The 17894-nt window shown below is 42.2% G+C and overlaps 1 long non-coding RNA gene across 1 annotated transcript in view; it reads right to left on the reverse strand.

Annotated features, from left to right (window-relative positions):
* LOC121133739 overlaps positions 1 to 17246 on the reverse strand; it is a 39845-nt gene extending 22599 nt beyond the window's left edge. The window contains exon 1 of the long non-coding RNA XR_005870715.1: positions 17067 to 17246. This is a non-coding gene — a long non-coding RNA (uncharacterized LOC121133739). The remainder of the gene's footprint in view (positions 1 to 17066) is intronic.
* Positions 17247 to 17894: the final 648 nt, after the last annotated feature.

Raw genomic sequence — 17894 nt, forward strand, 5'->3', positions numbered from 1 at the left:
GTGGTAATCCTGCATGGATTCTCACTTTGAGACTAATATAGAAATCTAATTTTGTTTTTCCCTGTAGAGTACATTTGAACAACATTGGATACTGACCTCAAGTTTGTAGTGAGTTAAGTGAACTGGGCAAATACACTAGTCACAACACAACTGTGATTAGTTATTGTGGACATGCAGTCAATGCTAGTTTAATGAAAACATCTAGAAAGGCTTCTTATTTGGAGGGTTCAGATGAGATTCAAGCAAGATTTTATATATATATATATATATGTATATATATATATATATATATATGAGAGAGACTAGCAATTCATTTTAAGTTGGATCAAAAGGCTTCTTAAAGGTAGTGTTGGCATTTGACCCTGGCTGTGTTAAATAGATGAATTTACAAAAAATGGGAAATGATTCCAAGTCTAGTCCTACAGATGCATAGGTGCTGAGTTGGAGTTGTTAGTAAACAAAGCCAGGCAAGTGATGGGGAATGTTCTTCTGTGTGCTTGTTTCTCTTATTGGTTAATGAATAAAACACCGATTGGCTGATTGGCCAGATAGGAAGTGACATAACTGGGCAGAAACTCACTACTAGCTAATTATAGGGGTCCAGAGGTCTGTACAAACAGACAGGAAGTGACTTAGCTGGGCAGAATCAGGATATAAACAGGGGGAGACAGGAAATTGCTCTCTTCTCTGCAGAGACACTTAGCAGATGCCCTGTGAGACCACAAAGGGGTAAAAGTTTCCAACCCTTCTCTGGTAAGATAGGACCACATGGAAATACTTAGATTAATAGAAATGGGTTAATAATTAAGACAGAGCTAGCCAAGAAGCAGCCTCAGCATGAACCAGGATGATGAAAACACAAGTGAAGATTCCAGGATCCACACCAAGCTTATGCAAGAGGGACTCAAGAAAGGAACCCTTGCAATGCTAAATGTATCTGCAGAAATACAGAGACATGCAGTTGATGAGCGATAACTACAAAGACTTCTCCTTGGTGGGCTCTGCTCTATATTGTATAAATCAAAGGGCAAAGTGATGTTTAGTGTTCATTTCCTGGCTTCTTTTGTTCCTTTTATGGAATATGTAACATGTATGAAAGCAATTGAAATTAAAGAAGGTTTGGGCTTCCTGGGAAGTGAGGTTAAGAGTGAGGTGGTAGAAGATATCTTCAAGACTCTAAATGAAACAGGTGTAGTCTGCCCTCTGAAATTAAGGAATCTAGTAATATTCTGTTACCAGACGAAGGAAATAGAAGATTGAGTTTATTGTCACACACAAGGACTTCAAAAGCAGAAAAAAAAGAGGCATCCATTGAAATGGACACTTTCTCCTGTTACTTGGCATTAACCCCTACATCATATTTATGTTTTCAGTGTCGTTTTATATGGGCAAGCTAGTGGAGTTTTTCTTGAAACAGATTTCTGTGGTTGCTTTTATTCCAGCTCAATTCAGGTCCAGGTCGTGGCTACAACAGTCAAATGAGACTTGTGAAACTGTTGTATTTCAGCATTCTTGATAGTTTCAAATATGAAAATCTGCAGCTCCTGGGAGACAGTGTTTATTGATGTCAGTACCACAGAAGAAAGTATGGGGATAGTTCAAGAAATTCCCTGCCACAAGATAGTTGGACTTGTCTAATATTTTTCAGAAACGAATGAGTGATTTTTTTCCTAATAGTATTATCCATACTGATACTGCCTTTGCTATGATTTTATTAGTAGGCTTTGATTACCTACTATTGAATGATTAAGTATTTTCAAATATTTTCTTCAGAGTTATAGCTGTATATAGCAATAGGAAATGTACAAAGATCTATATTGTTATAAATTCCCATGTCAGAATTAAACAATTACCTTTTAAATCTCCAAATGTATATGGTACCACAGGTGTTACATAAGTTTATCCAATGAACATAGACTTCATTGAGTTTTCTTTTAATATATACCCTTTAGTTTTGAAAACACAATCCTTAAGATGTTTTTAAGTCAAAGTGCCCAAATGTGTTATTAATACAAATGCTGCCATCATTTAGAAAAAGCCTGTCAGTCTGGAACTTTTGGTTATGTAGCTAGGGAAGATTCTAAACAACAATTGATTCACACTAATGTACTTCAAAGGAGGCTACTGTGGAAAATGATGACCTTTGGATCCAGTGATCCCAGCAGAGACAGATAACCCAGTGAAGCAGCAGAGACTAGAAATAAGACTAGAAGAGAAGAATGAAGAGAAGGGAGGAGAAGAAATGAGAAAAAGGAGATGAGGAGAAGGCTAGGGAAGGGGCGGATAGGAAAGGGATGGAAAGAGGAGAGGGGAACCGGAAGAAGGAAGATCTGGGAGATGGAAGGGAAAGGTAGAAAAGAGAGGAGGAGAAGACGAGATTAAAAACACAAGAATAGGAAAGGTGGAGAAAAATAAGATAAGGTAAGAGATGAGACCTTGGAGAACAAAATGGGACCCTGGCGCGTTCCACGGAACGAAGGAAACCATTCCACCGCAGGGGACCTAAGCATGCCCACTCTGCGTACTCCTTCCTCCTTTTCACGCAGCGCTTTGTTTAACCACGTCGAACACAGCTTCCTCGGGAACTCTGCTCTTTTTCTTAAGAGACCTTAAGTGCCTGTCCACTGAGGACATAAAAAATTGGCAACCATGTCTGCAGAAAAATGTCACGAGGGCTACCACCTTGACACGATGTTTGGCTCAACAAAACAAAACAACAAAGCAAAATCCAAAACGTTTGTGAAGTCGGACAACTTCATGTCACAGGACTGCTGGAACCAAGGCCAGGAGGGGTCACTTGAAGGCCTTCATGTTAAATTAATAATGAGCAACCTACTGGAGCAAGAGCTGCCTCTCCCTGGTCATAACTCCAGGAATAGCACCAGAAGAAGCCCCCCGAATCCATGATCCTATCTTTGCTTCCCTCCTTTCTTCCTGATGATCTGACTTTTCTCAAATCGGGAGACATACATATGTTCTGGCCAGGCTGACCTTAGCCAAGCTGCTCAAAGTTACAACTTCCCTGATTGTGTGCCGTGACCTTAGGTGGATGAATGGCTAGAGGCTTGAGACAAACGCCCTTCCTGGAGAAGTTCTTCCAGAAACTGCTCCTTGAAAGCTGAGTTTTAGGTAAAGTTAATAGATGACTTATAAATAAGGGCTACGTGTTAAGGTTGTTTTTAAAGTACGTGTTGGGTTAATCAATAGTAGATGAGGTTCTGCATTGTGAAGTCTCAGAAACTTCACATATTGTGATTTTACCAGAGAAGTTAGAAGATGTAGTATTTTTTCAACTGTTTAAAATTCTCATACAGCATCACCAGTTTTTAGGAGTATTGATGGAAAAGTCCCATTTCACCCATTTTCTCATTGCTATGTCTCCTATAACTGTTCATAAAAATCCAGGGAATTCCACAAGTCTTGAAAATACTTCTTGGTAGGATGTTTTTAATATATAACTATGTATATAAGAATACACACACACACACAGAGCTAAGGCTAAGGAATTCAATTTTAAATTTTCTTGTGTTTGTGTGTGTGTATTTTTCTTGTGTGGTGTGTCTGTGTGTGCGTGTGGGTATTTGCGTGTTTATGCATGTATGTGATTTTTCTTGTGTGGGTATGTCTATGTGTTTATGTGTGTGTCATTCTTCTTGTGTGGGTGTATCTGTGTGTGTGAGAGAGAGAGAGAGAGAGATTCTTTTTGTGTGGGTGTGTCTGTGTGAGTGGTAGTAATGCATGGTTATGCATATGCACATAGTCAACAGAGAACTAGTTGATGTTCTGCAGATGTTTGTGCAGTATTTTGAGACAGAGGCTTTCACCGGTCTGCATCTCACTACTTAAGTAGGCAAGCTGGCCCATGAGTTCCAGAAAACCACCCATCTCTGACTTCCCTTATATGCTTTTTGATTATCCCTTTTATTTAGTGTGGATTTATGTATGTGTGTTTCGCTCTGTGTGTGTACAGGTATGTGCAAGTCAAAGGACAACTAGGAGTTAGGTCTTTCCTGCCACCACTTAGGATTCAGGGCTTATGCTCAGGTCACCGGGTCTGTATGCAAGTACCACTGTCTGCTCACTGAGCCATCTTTGCAAACCCTGCGAGAATCTGATACATTATATTTTGATCATATTCACTCTCTCCTTGCTTTCTTCCATACCCATCTCTACCGTCCTTACCGCTCCAACATCACCCCCATCTCTCCTTGCTTTCTTCCATACCCATCTCTACCGTCCTTACCGCTCCAACATCACCCCCATCTCTCCTTTTTAAGAAGAATCCATCTACTCCACTTTATACTCCTGGGTGTGAGACTATCCACTGAAGCAGAGTCAACAAACAGGGGCCAAACACTTAAAAGAACTGGCTTTCCCTACCCCACAGTAAGTGATGGGGATTGTGAACCCTTTCCCCTTCCATGCTAGAAAGTTTAGTTGCTCGGTCTTGTGTAGATCTTGTGCAGGCAACCACAGCTGTTTTGAGTTCAGGAGTGTAACAGTCATGTCGTATCCAGAACTCAATGTTTCATTCTACTCCTGGCTCTTACAGTTTATATGCCCCATCTTCTGTGACGTCCCATAGGCCTTAGGGGGCAGTAATTATATAGATGTCACATTTGTGGCTGGACACTTATTCTTTGGGCTTTAACCAGTTGTTTCTGTGATCATACTACCAATTGCACAAAAAGACATTTTTCTGATGAGACTTGAGAGATGCAATAGCTGAAATACAGAGAGGTGAGAATTTAGAGGTCAGCTTGAGGCTATGCTTATTTAGCAGAATAATAATTGTAGGTTAATCCCTGGGGACAATGAGCTCCTCATACATGATGGCTAACTTTTTAATGATTTAAATTTTAATAACTGCATGTTTCATGACTACTGTATTGGTCTAGAATATAGCTCATATCAGTCAAAGGATACTAACAATGCATTCACTCCTTCATAATTATTAAGCCTTGCAGAAATTCATGGGTCTGAGAAGTTGGCTTTTGGGTAGAGAGAAGCATAAAAATTCACATTTTTCAATCATACTGCTAGTTGTCCACTTTAGTGTTTTCTGAGTCACGTTTTCCGAGTCACCGTCTTGTCTTCAAGCATCAAATCCCAGTTGCAAGCATTGGATTGTACTAGCTTCTTCACTTTTCCAGATATTCTGATCCTCAAAAGACAATGGCAGGGACATCTAGTCCCTTTCACAGAAAGCTTAAACCAGAGGCAGCTGGTACCTACCTTGTCATGTACTACAAAGGATACCACTGAGGAAACTGTGGCTAGTCTTAGCGGCATTCTCTACATACCTTGCCCATTCATCAAATACAGCTGTTTCGACATTTCTGGATGCACTCCTCCGCCCCCAAGGCTTAGCACCACGTGGTACACTCCCTTTTCCCCTTTTCCTCTTAGAGCTTGGGATCACACTGCTTCTGTTGGCCCCCGATGAAGCAAGTAAGTGCAGCAGATGAAAGGAGCTCTGACCACTTGGGATACCTTTTCCCAGTCAAGAAGACAATGGGCGTGGGCAGCACCGTGCTTTGGCTCAGTAAATGTGGAAGGAGATTCACAAGCAGATCTTTCTCTCTCTGCCTCCATCTCAGGCTGTGGTCAGACAGCCCGGGAGCTTCACACCTGTTCTTTCTTTTGTTGGCTGCTCTTGGTCCAGGACATTGCAAAAGGCTTGTTTGCAATCACCTGAAGAGCCAGAATGGCCTCACCTTTATCTAGAGAATAATAGCTGGTTTGTGCGATTTCATTTGACAACAGCGATTCATTATGCAGCTCAAGGCCCTTCCTGACACTTGCAACTGTCAAGCAGATTTCCTATCTCTTGCTCTCCCACGATAGGACTATGTGGTCAAATTAAATCTAGAGATATGTAATTAACCTGCATGTGAGGATGCGACACTACAGACTGAGACATATCCGCAGACTGGAAACATTTATTAGAATATTCTTCTACAATGGGATCATTCTACAGCATCTCTTACAGCCATTGTGCATTGTGGAACTGCGCATCTGCAGATCCCCTCCCTTTGTCTTCTACTCTTGACTGACAGGGCTCCAAAGGAGTGATGGCTCCTGTGGAAGTGAATACTATTATTACTCATCAAGCGACAGAAGTGAGCTGCACTGTCCTGTTCCCACAGCAAAAAGGGACATCTGAGCTTTTGTAACTCTGCTCAGTGCCCAGAGTGATTTTTTTCATATAATCTTATTTGTGAACATTTTTTTAAACAAAATAGAGGGTGATCATGTCCAGTTAGGAGAGTGTCTTCCATGGTCTCTCTCCTGTAGACCTGTCTATCCAATCCTCCTTTTTCATCCTGCAGACTCAAAGATGCATGTTTTTGAAATACAGAAATGGGAAATATCACCCTTCCTCTACCATTCCAGACTTTGTAGATTTTAAAAAAGGGATTACTGAGTTAGGAACCAGATTTACTATTTTAGTTATCTTTTTATAAAATACCATCTTTTTTAGCCTACGAGCAATTAAGGACACCACGTTGAAATTATCCCAGTCTCTTTAAGAGTTAAATTGCATGTGACAGTTAATCTTGATGGTCACTTGGTTAGATTATGAAGAGCACAGGCAAATTGGAGAGTTTACTGGGGTGCATCGGCAAGGGCATATTAGAAAAGAATTATCTAATGGAGAGCAATTGTCCTGAGTATCGGTGGTATCACCTCATAGACTGTGGATTGCAATAGAATAAAAGGGGAAGAGGAGAAAGCAAGCTAACACAGCTATATCTATCTATCTATCTATCTATCTCCCTCCCCCCTCCACCTCTTTCTCACCACCCTCCCCCCCTCACGCCCCCATTCTTGGCTGCTGTGATATGAGCTGCCCCTATTTGTCACACACCGCCTGCCCTGATGACCTGAAACATGTGACCCGAGTCAAGGTAAGAGAACTGTTTGGCAAACATAAAGTATTCTGTTATAGCTACAGAAGTCCAACACAACAGAGTAGTCCTATGCTGTCAAATAATAAGACAAGTGCTTGATTTCCGGCTTATCAATACATCTGCTTCCAAGTTTAAGATGAAAATACTAGGGACTGGAGAGATGGTTTAGCAGCCAAGATCTGGTACTGCCTTCGCAGAGGAACAAGATTCAATTCACAACACCCACATTAGGTAACTGTGATCCCTACTTCCGAATTCTGTAAGCACCTTTATGCCTGTGGTAAAATAAACTCATGCAGGTACATATGCACACATTTACACATGCATGTACACACATTTACACACACATGTGCACACATTTATATACACACATGCACACTTTTACACACAGGTGCACACATTTACACACACTCATACACACATTTACACACATACATGCACACATTTATATACACACATATGCACACATTTTCACACACATATACGTACACATTTACATACACAGTTACACACACATTTACACACAGGTGCACACATTTACACACGGATACACACACATATGCACACACACTTAAAATACTAAATTTTAAACCAATTGTCTTTTATCAGTTCCAACCAAAGTGTACCAGAGATTCCAGAAATAAATTCTAATTTATAGACTCCCAATGTTGTGTGAAAACTCAAATCTATTTGACAAATGAGAAATTTAGTTTGTTATTAAATTTGTGACCTAAAGATACTAACTTACAGGTTGAGCATGGTAGTTTGCCAAAAAACCTCACCAAGTAAGTGACCTCAAGTATAAATTAAAAATCAGACCCACCTGAATGTAAGAAGTCAGTGTGAATCAGGAAACATATTTACTGAACTTGAAAATCAATACTAATTTCAGTGTGTGGTTTCACAAAACCAACTTTAATTATAAAAATATATTCCCTCTATTTTGCTCCTATTTGAATATTATCTTATACTTAGGCTGAGGGAAAGCATGTATACTTTCAAGAACCTTGTATTTTTTAATGTATTAATTAATTGTCCATCTATCTAATCCGCTAACCTGAAGGAAAATATATCACTCAAAAATATCCTTTTAAAAAAGTGGATGGGGGAGAAGTTAAGATTCAGCATGATTACTAACTCAATGAGTCAACAGTACAATGCCAAGCCAAAAGAATTAATGTAATCACGGATTGCATCAATGACAGTGTTCCCATACAAAGGGCATCAAATTCCCAGGCTGGGCCTGAGATAGAGAGTTCATTCTGGCCACATGTTTTCATGAGGAGGCTGAGAAATAAAAGTTGGCTCAAAGAAAGTGGTAACCAAACTTTGGAAAAAACCTGACAGCCAGGACTTACAGAGATGAGGTTACATGGCATTTGTTGAAAATACTTGTCAAATTGGCAAATGACTTGGAATACCTTCAGGATTTATGTAGAAAAATGTTGACACAGGAGAGATGTCTCTACAATTAAAAGTACTTCTTGTCATTCAGTTTCCAGTACCAGCGCCTAGTGAATCACAAACACCTACAAGTCCTAGTCTAGAGGACCTGAAACCTCTTCGGGCCTTTGCAGCAGCTACGTGTGTACCATACACTCATATGGGCACCCATAAGTAAAAAAAAAGATAAATTGTAAATGTTTTATACTTAAGTAGAGTAAGCTTGTTCAATAGTACACTCTAGGAAATCAAACCTTGTGATCATAAGAACTTCCTGACAGCACAGGGAGGAAAAGACGTTGCAATGAATCGTCATTCTCCTACATGAATGACGTTTTGTTAAACTGGAAGATGTTTTAAATAGTACAGACAACTGATCTGACTACAGTAAAAGCCTTGTCTTGTCTTACCCTGTGCAATTCTGGTTTTTCACCAAGAGAATAATTGAGTCCACTAGCTCAAAGGAGTGAGAGAATAAGTCTGGAAATTGTGCTTGAGACCGATACTCTGATCCACTGGCATGCTAAGACCTCTGAAAGTTCAGTGACAAAATTCAAAGATGTGTGACTGTTGCTGCCAGAGCAAACAGGGAGAAATTATGCAGGGGAATGTATTTCATGTACTCCAAATGCCATGTGTAGAGAAAGAAGAAAGGAGGACACATCCTGAGAAATCTGAATCAGTCATTTTCAGTTCAGACAAGTGTTAAGTCATTATCAGCATTCTAGGGATTTACTGTAAATGGGAAAGCGTGCATCAGTTTGCAAGGAACATGTCAGGATATGCTGACCAGTTCCACCACAATAACTAAATGTGCTAAGTCAGAAGCAAGGGAGGGAAGGGACTTGGGACTTGTCAGATTTCAGCAGATTTTGACCTTCTCCTTCTTCTCCTTCTTCCTCTTCCTTTGCCTCTTCTCCTTCTCCTCCTTCTCCTTCTTCTCTTCTCCCTTCCTTCTCTCTCTTCCTCTTCCTCTTCTTCTTTTCTTCTTCTTCCTCTTCTTCTTCTCTTCTTCTTCTTCTTCTTCTTCTTCTTCTTCTTCTTCTTCTTCTTCTTCTTCTTCTTCTTCTTCTTCTTTCTTCCTCCTCTCCCTGCTCCTCCTTCTGCTGTTGTCTCTTGCACCTACTGAAACAAGACTGTAATGAACAGCTTCCTGTGGGAGTCAGGTCTTGATGGTTAAAATTGCTGTTGCCAGGTTACCAGAGCTGTGATTCCTCATGTGTTATCTTCAGTGGGCATTGTTTCTTTCCCCCCTCTGTTTGTGGTATCCCATACTTTTGACTTTCAGTCTTGTATTCTGCCTCCTTTGAGCTTGGGACTTCGTGTTTTCTGAAGTTTGTACTAGCTTAACCGTCTTTAACTGGCTTGCACCCGTGGTTTAGCTTTATTTCTATACACCCTTTGAAGTTTTATAGCTTCTCTTATCCACTGCTTCCTTGGGCCAGGTTATAGCTCTTCCCAGAAAGGATTAGTTGCTGTAGCTATCAATTCGAAATGTTTATATATTTATTTCTTATTAATTAAGTTTACCTACTTATTTCACATCCTAACCACAGTTTCCCCTCCCTCCTTTCATTCCATTCCCTCCACCCCCTATCTCTAGCCCCCCAATCCACCCTTCCTCTGTTACTGTTCAGAAAAGCGCAGGCCTCCAATGGGTATCAACAAGACATGGCATAATTTAAAAAGTTTCAAGTAAGCAATCTCTCAAACCAAGTGGACTTTAATCTCCTAAGAAGCTATAAGAAATAGAGCTTAACTGTAAGGACAACTTGTGGTGAAGGTGTGCATTGAGATCTATGGAAATGTTGCACTTACAAGCGCTTCTTGCCTGGGCAGTCTGCTAAGCCTTATGACAGCTAATGAGAGTAGCATAGTCAAAGAGTTCTCACTAATCTCAAGAAATGTCTTACACTGCAGTCATTACAGCATCAGCGTCCTTTCTCTCTGGCCAGGTTACGAGAATTTTCATGATTCCTCGACCTCTGCTCTCTTTATATGGCCTTCCTTTTTCTTTCCTCTACACAGAACTGAAGGCTACACAGCTACTCATATATGGAAGCATGTCTCCCCTTCACCCTTTCTGGTCTGCTAAATAATGAATTTGAGGTTAAGAAAGCCCTCTTAAACTAGAATTTGAATATGGGGTAAGCGGGTGGTAATCACACACAAAAATCGTTTGACAAAGCAATTGATCACTTAATTTTTAAAGGCATATATGCTTCAAGTGAATTTAATTTGCATATTTTCTGACTCATTTCCATGCCATTATCCTAAGCTCTTTTTAAAAGAGTGGCTGCATTTTTACATTGTCACACTAAGCAATTGTGTCATCTGTGACTTCCTAACCTTTGTTTTCTGGAATTTGACTACAAGAAAAGTCTTCATCTGATCTCCGTGCCTTGGCCATCCTCTGCTTCAGAAGGAAGCACAGAGGGTAGGACCCTGGTGGTTTCTCTTCTATCAGAAAAGTTGCACTGTGGCTGGTGGCTTTTGGTATCAGGGTTTCCATTAAAAATGCCTTCATTGTTTCACCCCGCTCTCTGAGCATTTCACATTTATTAATTTGTGAAAACAACAACTGGCCAAGAAGCATAGCAATACTGTCGTCAATGGGTTGCCTAGTGGCCTCATTTGGATACTCCTCCTATTTCATTTTAGAGCATTTCCGTTGATTCATTGCAACATCATGCCCTTAATAATAAACACACGCTTGCTGACTTGGCTTCTGCAGGTGGTCTGTTAAAACCACCTTGTAGTTCCCACAAGCAGCACCCACATTGAAATAGTAAAGCATCATCAGTGACACTTAATTCCAAGATGGCATTTTCCAACAACTGGATTTTGCAGATGAAAATGATGATTATGTTGATGTTTGGAGCTCCAGATTATGTCAGAGCACAGGACAGCAAGACAGGTGCCTCTATTCCTGAGTTGATGAACAGATGAAAGTAAGGATGGGTTTCATTGAATGTCTAGTATATGCTAGGCATACTTCCTGTGCTTTAGATCTGCATGTGGTCTTTCTCACTGAATGTTCACCGAACGAATTGATAAATTCTATTTGCCATTGTACAGGGAATGTCTGAGGACAAAACAATCAAGCAAGGATTCAGTCCTAAGTGTTTGGATGACTGAGATGGCTGTTAATATTTCAGGCGAAGTTGTTATTATAATGTCTTCAAATCAGAACGTGCACACCCCTCTCTCTCTCACACATATACAATCACACACACGCACGCACGCACACACACACAACACACACACACTGACACGTGCATCGCAATAAAGCATTTTAAGGGAGAAATTAGCATGGGTTTCTGGGAAAAACACTGAGCAGTCCTAAAGAGTTATTGAATTTTATTTATTGTCTCTCTTTTTTTAACAACACAATGTCTTTAAATAAAATACATTACTGCATTTATGCCCTGGTCTTCATCGGCAAACGAAAGATCAAATTAAAAAGAAAAATGCTTGCCCTGCAAACTCTCATGATTCCCTGGCTCCATAAAAGCCAGCCTTGCCGACAGCATCTGAATGAAGCCAGGCAGGTCTCTGGGTTGGGTGCCGAGCCATGACTGAGGACAGTGCACAGAGCGGGGATCTGTTCTCCCTGTTGGTCTCCATTCTGGGTATGGCTTGTCAGCTGTTGCTTATTTTTCCTGCTCAATCTTTCCTTATCGGAGGCAGGAGGCAGAAGGCATGAAGGATGCCATCTGGGATTGCTTGTTTAGATACAGCATGGTGCTAACAAGTTTTCCTCTCTCTTCCTCTTTTCTTGTTTACTGCTAGTTGCAAGGAGCAGCGGCACACATGTCCAAATGAAGCTATTGCCCAGGGTCTGCTCTTCATCATGGACTTCAGGGAGAAAGGGAAAGGGAGGTAGGAGGCAGGAGAATAGCGGAGCGCAGGCAAGAACTGTAGGGCTGTGTGAAGATGCATAATTATGTTCAACACCTAGAGGAGCTTCAAGGTCAAGCTATTTGGACCTGCGAAATAAAACCTCTGAAATCACATAGACACCCTCTTGGGGGGTTTAGAGAGAACTGTGTACTCCTTGGATTCTGGAAGCTGATAAAGGCGACGCTCCCTAAGAGATTTTGGATAGTTCAGCCTTAACACCCTGAGTGTGAGTTACAAGGTCTTTGAACTCAGGTTCTGCCACTTGAGTGCCGGCAGAGGATGCTGCCCCTGCCCTACCGAGATTCCGTTTTGGTGGACTTAGCACCTGTCACCAGCTGCTGTGAAGGTTGATTACTAAATCTAGCCAAGCTTGCCCTGTTATTAAATATCCTTATCAGAAATGGAGAGCTCTCTTGGAAACCCAAGCCCAACTGACAACCTGGCGTGTAGACGCTTGCCCCTTGTGTGCTTTGGTCTTCTATAGGAGGAAGGTGAGGGTGGACGTTACCTGAAGTTTCGGTCTTCCCATAAATAAGTGACCGGTTTCATTTTGCTTCTACAAATGTGACCTAAGACGTTTGAAGTTATTTAGTCTCTCTTTGCTTTCGCTTTATCTGTTCAAGTGAGATTGGGGCTGGTCACATGACTCAGGGGGTAAAGGTGCCTGCCATCAAGACTGACCCCATGAGTTGAATCCCTGAAGACACAGGAGTGAAAGGAAAACCAAGTTGTCCTCTGACCTCCTCAGGCACAGAGTGCCTTATGCATGCACATACACACACATATGTACACATTATGTAAATAAATAAAACATAACTCTAAGTTCTAGTAATGGTATTGATGCTGTTAATGGTTTTACAATTGTGTTGCAGTATTTTGCTCAGGACATATGTAGCTACAGCATCAGTTACCCTGTGCTAGTACTGGCTAGATGGATTGGCAACTCTGATGAACGGGTGCCCCTTCAAACATTCGGGACAAGTAGAAAGGTTAGTCACCTCCACTGCTTGGGAATGAGAATAATTACTATAGCCTGAGTATCCTGGCTTCTAATTAGATTTCTTCCAAGAAGGGGATCAGTCCCAGCTGAGTCATAGGCAAGCTCTGGATTTCCCCATGCACAGAGCTCCAGCTCCAACGTGAAATGCCTGCGGACTGCTTCTGCTCACAAAGCACCTGGCAGCCATCCGCATTTCTGCAACGACAAACGCTGCTCGCCTCAGACAGAAAATATACATGCATCAAGTAAGTCTCCATACTGCTAGGGTCTAAATTAGGAAATGTGAAAGCCAGTTCCTGTAAGCCAGCAGGCAAAAGCAACAGCAGTGCTGGCTGTGAAAAGAGCAAACTTCCCATGTTGCAGCGGGGGCTTCCCCCATCGTGCTGATGGGTCCTTTCCAATGCTAGTGTTGGAGGCTGCACAGCAGCCAGCACCTTGGAAGAGATACCGGTAAGTGAGAGTCAAGGATACAGAACACCGGTAAGTGAGAGTCAAGGAAATAGCACCAGTTCAAAGTCTTACCAAAACCCTCGGGAGCTCTGAATTTCCCAACAGAGCTGTCTATACTGATCAAGAGACCCACAAAGAGGAGTGTTGGTACTCACTGAAAAACCCTCTCTGCAATGTGCGGCATCAGGGAAATGTATCTGTGATTTAATGAATACTATGTAGTATCTACCTGAGATCCTTACTTCCTGGGAAGGAGGAACTGCAGCCTCATGCATGTAGTCACATGACATGGTTTCACATCCCTCTCCTCAACCTCAAAATACTCCAATCACTCTGCGACCTTCTTAGAAAAACGCCACAGGAAAATAAATGTTCTTTTGACTCATAGACGTTGCAAAGAACTACTTTTGTCTAGTGTGTTACTATCCTTCAAAGTCCAATTTCCATCTCCCTTGCAGTTCTGGTCATGTGTGCACACAGTTGGATTATAAACATCCTTAGGCAGGGAACTGTTGTCTTTACTGCCCTGTAACTACACATTAACAGTTGCTCCATTGATACAAGATTTAAGTTTTTAAGTTCCAACTGGCTTATGAGTATTTTGAAAATGAACATAGTTATGTTGATAGTTATGTGTGCTAGTAGGGCTAACTAAAACACTTGTATGTTACTCCATTTTATGTGTCTTTAGCACAGTTAGTGATGAAGTTAGCACACAGCTGATAAAGACCTGTCTTAGTTTTCTAGGGTTTGTCTTACAGATTACCGCTAAATGTGTGGCAGAAACAAAGGGAAACTTAACTCAAAATGCTAAGTCTGAAATCAAAGTATTAGCAGGCCCTGCTTCTCCTCAGAAGCTCTGGGGAAGAGCCTGTTCCCTGACTGTCCTGGGTTCTGGTGGTTGTTGGCAGGCCTTAGTGTTCTTTGGCTTATGGGTGCCTGGATGCAGTGTGTGTCTTAGTTTTCACCTAGCTTTCACCTTCTGTGTATTTCTGGACACGTTCCTCTCTCCCAAGAATACTTGTCAGTGGATGTAAGGCCACCTCAACTAACCCAAAAGGATTTTAAATTTCACTGACGTCTGTGAAGATCTATTTGTATCCAAAGTCATGATCACAGGTTGAACATAATTTTGAGGGGCCGTCTCAACTCAGTCAAGAGTTCTAAAGCTTCCAAGAGAATTACTTAGAATAGAAGCTTCCTGTAAGGGCACAGACAGACACAAGATCTAGGATCAGCTGATGACTAACAGAATGAGCAAATGAATCTTGGAATGAATCAGGATCCAAAGTCCTGTGGTCAGGTACTGAACTCCAGTCAACCCAAAGTCTTCTGGTATCCTAGGTCCATAGCTGATCTGGCTTCTAGCCATGTCATATGACCTTTCATCCACACTTTTGCTTCTTGTCATGGCGCTCTTGTTCCCAAGTCAATATCATTATGCTGGGTATTTAGAAGAATGGCACCCAGTAAAAATTCTCAATTTGACATTTCTGTGTCTTCCTTAAAAACCTTCCTATGATAGTCTGATTAATACCCTTTCTTTCAACTTGGTTCAGTGAATGTATTTATGAACATTTAAAATGAACTGAAGTATGATTCCTTATTTTTGTTTGTTTATTTGTTTGGATTTTCAAGATAGGGTTTCACTTTGCAGTTTTGGCTGCCCTGGAACTGGCTCTGTAGACTAGGTTGGCCTTGAACTCACAGAGATCCCACCTGTCTCTGCTTCCTAAGTGATGGGATTAAAGGCGTGCTCCACCATGGCCCTGCTACGAGTCCCTATGTTTTCAACCACTGTTCTTTTTCATCCTGATTTAAACATCCACACAAACGTCTGCTAAAGAGATCCTTCTTAGGTGGAAAGAGAGTTTGGAAATTTCACCAAAAGTACTTGTTTCCTCATAGTCTTTCAGATGTCTTTTATCAATAGCATAATCTTCACAGCAAAGAAGTCTGCTGCCGAGGAAGCCAGCTAAGTATCCTGAGTGTGTGTGAGTATGCGTGCACACCTACACACAGGTGTTTCCCATTTAGAGGCAGACAGAAGTCTGAGAAGGAAGTTGGATGCCCTATCCCATCAGTCTCTCCTTTAACCCTTTGAGACAGGGATCCCCTTATCTCTGCACCATGCCTACAGAGCCAGGAGCCAGGTTTACAGGCACACACGTTTGACCATGTGTAGACTTTGGATGGGTTTTGAAGATCTTACCTCAGGTCCTCATTCTTTCAGACCAAGCATTCTTGCCCCTTGGAGCCACCTCTTAAGCGCCTTTGAGGAGCCGGTTGGAGTAAGCTAAGTTTATGGGTGAATTGTATCTCAAAATGGCTTTTCTGTAATGAAACATGCCCGCTGGTGTACACAGCAACCAGAGGCAGACAAAACAAATACTAAAAATAGGGACTTCACGCCTGACATTTGGTTTGAGCTTCTGAGGCTGAGCTTATCCCCGTCAGTTTGACCTGTTTCCTGACAGCTAGAGGGAAATCTGTAGACGGGCTTTTCTCCCAGAGGGTAGCTGCCACCACTTGCTCAGGGTTTTATCACTTGAGAAACCCTGCCAACATGGGGCACGCCCAGGTCTAGGCTGATGGGCTGACAAGACACAAACTTGCTTTTCTTCTCTGTCAGATCACACAGTTCATTGTATTGTCTCGACCTTAGTATCCAAGGATGCTGGGCACAGTACATATACCCAGATCTTCACTTAAACGCTCATTTAATAACTACTTCTTATTGCCTCCTTTCTATGACCTCTCATTTCCAGATTGTTCCTAAGCACCCCCAAACCCACTTTTCTTTAGCTAAAGTACCTTTTACAGTTTGCATTCCCTCCACCTCCAAATTTCTACCTTTGAACTGAGCAAAGCACTCTAGCAAATGTTTCACAAAGCAAGACTGGGCTTGTTGTTGAAGGTCTGCTTTTAACTGGTCATCCTTGCCCCAACCACTTGGCCAGAGCCAAAGAAGATGGAACCATGAAGTGTACCTAAGTCTCCCTTATTCTGTACTGTCTTATACACGGTTGACACTTTAGTTCAGAAGTGCTTTCGGAATAGACAACTGAGCCACCATAATCCCTCTCTCTGTGAAGAAAATAGAAAGAAAGACGGTGCTTAGATAATTATTCCCTTCCTTCCTTCCTTCCTTCCTTCCTTCCTTCCTTCCTTCCTTCCTTCCTTCCTTCCCTCCTTCCTTCCTCATCAGTGTGTTTGGTCCCAGACTGTATCTGAAAAATCCAATTACTCCTCAGGGAACTTGGAGTAAGACAAGAGAGAATTGAGATGTATTTTCTTAGTATGCCCCCCCTAATCCTTGCCCTGCTTGTTTTCGTTAGATATAAAACAATACGAACCCTAAGCAGATTCTGGAGTAGCAGAGATGGGCCTCCTTTGGTCCATGGAGAAGACTTTCAGAAGGGAGCCTTCTGACAGACTTTGAACATCATAAGCTGCTGGTGCTTTTCCTGGTTTCCCTGCCCCCCTCAGCCATCGTTCCCCTTTATGCCCTCCTGCTTACAGCGAGTTCCCTGTTTTTAGCTGAGTCACAGCAGCTGGCTGGCTCCTCCAGGGTCATACTGTACGTAACACAGAATCCTCTCTGTTGGCTACCATGGTGCTTCAAAAGGGGGCTGTGGCAGCCGCAGCAAAGCATGCTGGGTACTGCAGCCGAGCCTCCCTTTGAAGCCCTGAAGCAAGCGGCTGGCAGAGGGGAGCCTGGGACAGCCCAGGGATCCAAGGTTCCCGGATAACATGGCCTTGCCGAATCCCCAGGCTCTTGCTGCTGCTCCCGGTGCCGTTTAGAAAGCATGCCCTAAGGAAACCCAGAGCAAAATCCAGACAGACAGGGGCAGATTCACGTGGCCTAGAAAAGCCAATGACTGCCAGGAAACAGCCTTAAAACTGCCAGGACCTTGGCACCAGGCCTGGAGCTCTGCCAGCAGGGTGAACAGTGGGGTAGGAGCGGTGGTCATTTTCTTCTGCCAGCCAGCTGGGTTGCATCTGGGCAGAGGGGGGACCTGCCGGGAAGTTCACTAGTTTAAGGAAAATATATGCCCCAACCAGGTGGAACAATGCAGATTTTCATGGCTAAAAACAGAATCTTCTGGTTTTTCGGATCCTTAAACCTGGAGGGCTCCCAACTTCTAAAAACTGTCTGAAGGCCGAATGTTTTACGAACTGCA

The sequence above is a fragment of the Mesocricetus auratus genome, unplaced genomic scaffold, assembly GCF_017639785.1.
Source record: "Mesocricetus auratus isolate SY011 unplaced genomic scaffold, BCM_Maur_2.0 Super-Scaffold_100023, whole genome shotgun sequence".
Taxonomy (NCBI): domain Eukaryota; kingdom Metazoa; phylum Chordata; class Mammalia; order Rodentia; family Cricetidae; genus Mesocricetus; species Mesocricetus auratus.